Source organism: Aotus nancymaae, unplaced genomic scaffold, assembly GCF_030222135.1.
Source record: "Aotus nancymaae isolate 86718 unplaced genomic scaffold, 86718_ANA_hifiasm-v0.15.2.pri h1tg000108l, whole genome shotgun sequence".
Taxonomy (NCBI): domain Eukaryota; kingdom Metazoa; phylum Chordata; class Mammalia; order Primates; family Aotidae; genus Aotus; species Aotus nancymaae.
In genome coordinates this window covers 31,105,214-31,110,540 of record NW_026988523.1, presented here as the reverse complement: position 1 = coordinate 31,110,540, position 5,327 = coordinate 31,105,214, and the positions used below count along the sequence as shown (strand labels likewise).

Below are 5,327 nucleotides of genomic sequence, written 5' to 3'. Positions count from 1 at the left end.
GAGTTATTTAATATAAATGTTCTCTTAGTCACTGTTTTTCAAGTCGTACTTAATTTCCAGGTCCCTTCCAAGAAAAAGGTGGTGAATTTTGAGTAGGGTCGTCGCCCTCATCTCTTAAAATTGGTGATGCTGTTCTTCGTGCTGTCCTGTCTCTCCCTCTAATTGCATTATTTGTTAACACAGGTTGAAAGAGTTCATCTGTCATCTCTGCCTCATTTCTGGGGGTTTTGAATCAGGGGTTTTTAGTACTGGTTCCTGAGAACTAAAGGTCTTTTTAATTCTTGTTGTCTTTTTAATATCAGGGCATCTATTTCCTTTGTCATAAAAACTTGATGACCCGTGCTCGCTTCAGCAGCACATACACTAAAATTGGAACGACAGAGAGATTAGCATGCCCCTGCGCAAGGATGACACGCAAATTCGTGAAGCGTTCCATATTAAAAAAACAAAAACAGCCGGGCGCGGTGGCTCACGCCTGTAATCCCAGCACTTTAGGAGGCTGAGGCGGGTGGATCACAAGGTCAAGAGATCGAGACCATCCTGGTCAACATGGTGAAACCCCAGTCTCTACTAAAAATACAAAAAATTAGCTGGGCATGGTGGCGCGTGCCTGTAATCCCAGCTACTCAGGAGGCTGAGGCAGGAGAATTGCCTGAACCCAGGAGGCGGAGGTTGCGGTGAGCCGAGATCGCGCCATTGCACTCCAGCCTGGGTAACAAGAGCGAAACTCCGTCTCAAAAAAAAAAAAAAAAAATTTGATGACCTTTTACCAATGGTGAGTTCAATTTCTTTTTCCTTAAATTCCTACAGTCTGAAGGCAGTGAGTTCAGTTTTTTTTTTAATATAAAATGTTAATTGTAAAAAAAAAAGAAAAGAGAATTAAGCCCAATTTTTTTTTTTTGAGATGGAGTCTCACTCTGTTGCCTAGGCTAGAGTGCAGTGATGCGATCTCAGCTCACTGCAACCTCCACCTCCCAAGTTCACTGTCTCAGCCTCCTGAGTAGCTGGGATTACAGGTGGTTGCCACCACACCCAGCTAATTTTTGTAATTTTAGCAGACAGGGTTTCACCACATCAGCAAGCTGGTCTCAAACTCCTGGCCTCAAGTGATTCGCCTGCCTCAGCCTCCCAAAGTGCTGGGATTACAGGCATGAACCACGGCACCTAGCCCCGATTTTTAAATTTTAGATTAAACAGACAATTACTCTATCAAAATTGCTATAAAACTTTTTATTTTTTGAGACAGAGTTTCCATCTTGTTGCCCAGGCTGGAGCGCAGTGGCGTGATCTCACCGCAACTTCCACCTACTAGGTTCAAAGCGATTCTCCTGCCTCAGCCCCCTGAGTACCTGGTACTATAGGTGCACACCACCACACCGGCTAATTTTTGTATTTTTGGCAGAGATGAGGTTTCACCAAGTTGGCCAGACTAGTCTCGAACTCTTAATCTCAAGTGATCTGCCTGCCTCCGCCTACCAAAGTGCTGCGATTACAGGCATGAGCCACGGTGCCCAGCCCAAACTTGCTATAAAGCTTTCTAAAGGTTTACTTTCCATTCCTATTCTTTCTTTCTTTCTTTTTTTTTTTTTTTGAGACAAAGTTTCCCTCTTGTTGCCCAGGCTGGAGTGCAATGGTGTGATCTCGGCTTACTGCAACCTCTGCCTCCCAGGTTCAAGCGATTCTCCTGCCTCAGCCTCCAGAGTAGCTGGGATTACAGGCATGTGCCACCATGCCTGGCTAATTTTGTATTTTTCATAGAGACAGGGTTTCTCCGTGTTAGTCAGGCTGGTCTCGAACTCCCGACCTCAGGTTATCCACCCGCCTCAGCCTCCCAAAGTGCTGGGATTACAGTCGGGAGCCACCACGCCCAGCCCATTTCTATTCTTATATTGTCAAGTACCAGTAACAAACTATTTACAAACTAACACCAATCTCCAGAACCCATTTAGAGGGATGTATCCGACTTCTAGGCCCACAAAATTTCCCACATATGCTCTTGCATGCCTTTTGCATGACAGGCCTTCATATCCTGAGTTCCTGAAATAGCTGCATGGAGGAGAACTGCCCTGCCACCCAAAGGGCAAGAAATAAATGTCTACTGTGTTTGAGCCATTATTCTTTTTCTTTTTTTCTTTCTTTCTTTATTTTATTTATTTATTTTTGAGACAGAGTCTTGTTCTGTCACCTAGACTGCAGTGCAGTGGCATGATCTCAGCTCACTGCAACCTCAACCTTCTGGGTTCAACTGATTCTTCTGCCTCAGCCTCCTGAGTAGCTGGAATTACAGGTGCCAGCCACCATGCCCAGCTAATTTTTTGGGATTTTTAGTAGAGACAGGGGTTTCACCCTGCAGGCCAGGCTGGTCTTGAACTCCTGACCTCAAGTGATCCTCCCACCTTGGCCTCCCAGAGTGCTGGGATTACAGGCGTGAGCCACTATGCCCTGAAAAGCCATTATTCTTATTTGGGTCTATGTGTTACAGCAATTAGTCTATCTTAACTAATATAACATGGTGCTACCATTTCTTTCACAAGAGTAATTCTATTCAGAAAGAGCTCAGTAAATGTCTGAAGTAAGAGATTAAGAACAAGCCGTTGGAATGGAATGTGGTAAACAGGCTCTGGATGTTCACAGAGCAATGGTCAAAGCTAAGAAAAATGTTTCAGCGTGGGTGGCACCTTAATACTAAAGTATCTCTGTAGCTGGTTTAAGCATGCAGAGTCTCATTTAAGATAAGATTCTGCCGCGCAGTGGCTCACACCTGTAATCCCAGCACTTTGGGAGGCCGAGGCGGGTGGATCACGAGGTCAAGAAATCGAGACCATCCTGGTAAAGATGGTGAAACCCCGTCTCTACTAAAAATACAAAAAAAAAAAAAAAAATTAGCCGGGCATGGTGGCGCGTGCCTGTAGTCCCAGCTACTCAGGAGGCTGAAGCAGGAGAATTGCCTGAACCCAGAAGGCGGAGGTTGCGGTGAGCCGAGATCGCACCATTGCACTCCAGCCTGGGTAACAAGAGCGAAACTCCGTCTCAAAAAAAAAGATTCCATTTGGGAAAATGTTGGAAGGCTTCTCTTAGATTAAAATGGTATAGAAGAAAATGTATATGGAGCTGCCTTGTATGCAGTATCTGCTCAACAAATGTTAGTTGATTCTGAATCTGAATGCCCAAGAGTTACTGGAGGGAGGCCCTCCCTTGGGTCAGAACTGGGATGAGGGGGATCTTTTCTCCACAGAGACTTTTTTTTTTTTTTCGAGACAGAGTCTCGCTTTGTCGCCCAGGCTGGAGTGCAGTGGCGCCATCTTGGCTCACTGCAACCTCTGCCTCCCAGGTTCAAGCGATTCTCCTGCCTTAGCCGCCTGAGTAGCTGGGATTACAGGCACGTGATACCACGACAGGCTAATTTTTGTATTTTTAGTAGAGATGGAGGTTTTGCCATGTTGGTCAGGCTGGTCTCGAACCCCTGATCTCATGATCCGCTGGCCTCGGTCTCCCAAAGTGCTGGGATTACAAGCGTGAGCCACCATGCCCAGGTGAGATTTATTTTCTAGGCTAAAATCCTCCCTCATTTGTTTTGTATTTCTGTCTACTATGCCTTGGCAGCAAGAAGTCCTTGAATTGTAACTTCCTTTCTTCCTTCTGTAATTTCAGGATGTCTCCTTGCTTTCAGCAGAGGTGGACGGAGTGCTGGCACCTGGCAGAGTTGTCTGTCAGAGACAGAAACAGAAAGATGAGTACACAGGTCATAAATCTACCTTCTCAGAACTAAAAGGAAACAGCCCGTATGGCTAGATTGGCTGTTCTTTCAAGGAAGAGAACTGGTCCTCTGAAGGAAATGTGTGAAGTTAAGGAAACTGCCTGCTCTCAGCACTCCAAAAGTTTATTTAATTAGGTATTTCATTTATTTATTGACCTCCACAGACACTGAATAATTAACTTGCCTCACTGCTCTACTGCCAGGAGGTAGAAATTTGCCTAAGAGAGGAAGGGCTGTGGTGAGAGCCTGGGTTCTCCTGACTAGTTTCAAATCATCACACGACCCTTTGTAGGTGACTGCACCATTTTCCCCCTATAAAATATGAAGGGGATTGTTTTCCTCCTTCTAGGAGACTATATACATTTTTCCAAAGAAGCTGTCCAACCTACAAAAAAAGTTAACTGAAGACCATGCTGAAGTAAAAAGCATCTTAATTTAATCCTGATAAAAGGTCAAGCTCTTTTTTTTTTTTTTTTTTTTTTTGAGAGTCTCACTCTGTCACCCAGGCTGGAGTCCATTGGCATGATCTCAGCTCACTGCCACCTCCGCCTCCCAGGTTCAAGCCATTCTCTTGCCTCAGCCTCCCCAGTAGCTGTGGCTGCAGGTGTGCACCACCACACTTGGCTAATTTTTGCATTTTTAGTGGAGACGGGGTTTCACAATGTTGGCCAGGCTGGTCTCGAACTCCTGACCTCAAGTGATCCGCCACCTTGGCCTCCCAAAGTGCTGGAATTCTAGGTGTGAGCCACCATGCCTGGCCAAGTTCTTTTAATTTTGTTTTGTTTTGTTTTACACCTATTTCCTGACAAGCTCTTTTAATTTTTAAATGAAAAACTTGGAACTCAGAAGTAAATAACTAAAGAATGAATTTTTAAATCTATTTAAATTCTGTATTAAAATGAACTAAAGCAGGAAGAAGAGAAAGTAAAGATGGAAGAAAAGACAATGGAAAGCAAATGAAAGGCAAGAAAAAAAGAAATTCAGATGATAAACGACTGACAGGTGATAAGAGGAAAGAGCTGGGGAGGAAAGTAAGAGGCAGAAAGAAGAGAGTGAAAGGGAGAATCGAGGAGAACTAAACTTAGAACTTTTGGGCCGGGTGCTTTATGTACATCATCTCACACTTGTCCGATGTGTATTCATCATGTATTTAAAGTTTTATTTATTTATTTATTTTGAGACGGAGTTTCGCTCTTGTTACCCAGGCTGGAGTGCAATGGTGCGATCTCGGCTCACCGCAACCTCCGCCTCTTGGGTTCAGGCAATTCTCCTGCCTCAGCCTCCTGTGTAGCTGGGATTACAGGCACGCGCCACCCTGCCCAGCTAATTTTTTGTATTTTTAGTAGAGACGGGGTTTCACCATGTTGACCAGGATGGTCTCGATCTCTTGACCTTGTGATCCACCCGCCTCGGCCTCCCAAAGTGCTGGGATTACAGGCGTGAGCCACCGCGCCAGGCCCCGTATTTAAGGTTTTAAACAGAGGAATGACATGATCTTATGGGCATTTTTAAACGCTCACTCTAGCCAGGCGCAGTGGCCCACACCTGTAATCCCAGCTCTTTGGGAGGC

At 45.0% G+C, this 5,327-nt stretch overlaps 1 non-coding gene across 1 annotated transcript; it reads left to right on the top strand.

Annotated features, from left to right (window-relative positions):
• Nucleotides 1–339: 339 nt before the first annotated feature.
• On the top strand, nucleotides 340–442 carry LOC135272341 (U6 spliceosomal RNA). Its single transcript, XR_010340502.1, has one exon. It is a non-coding gene; the product is annotated as a U6 spliceosomal RNA (small nuclear RNA).
• Nucleotides 443–5,327: the final 4,885 nt, after the last annotated feature.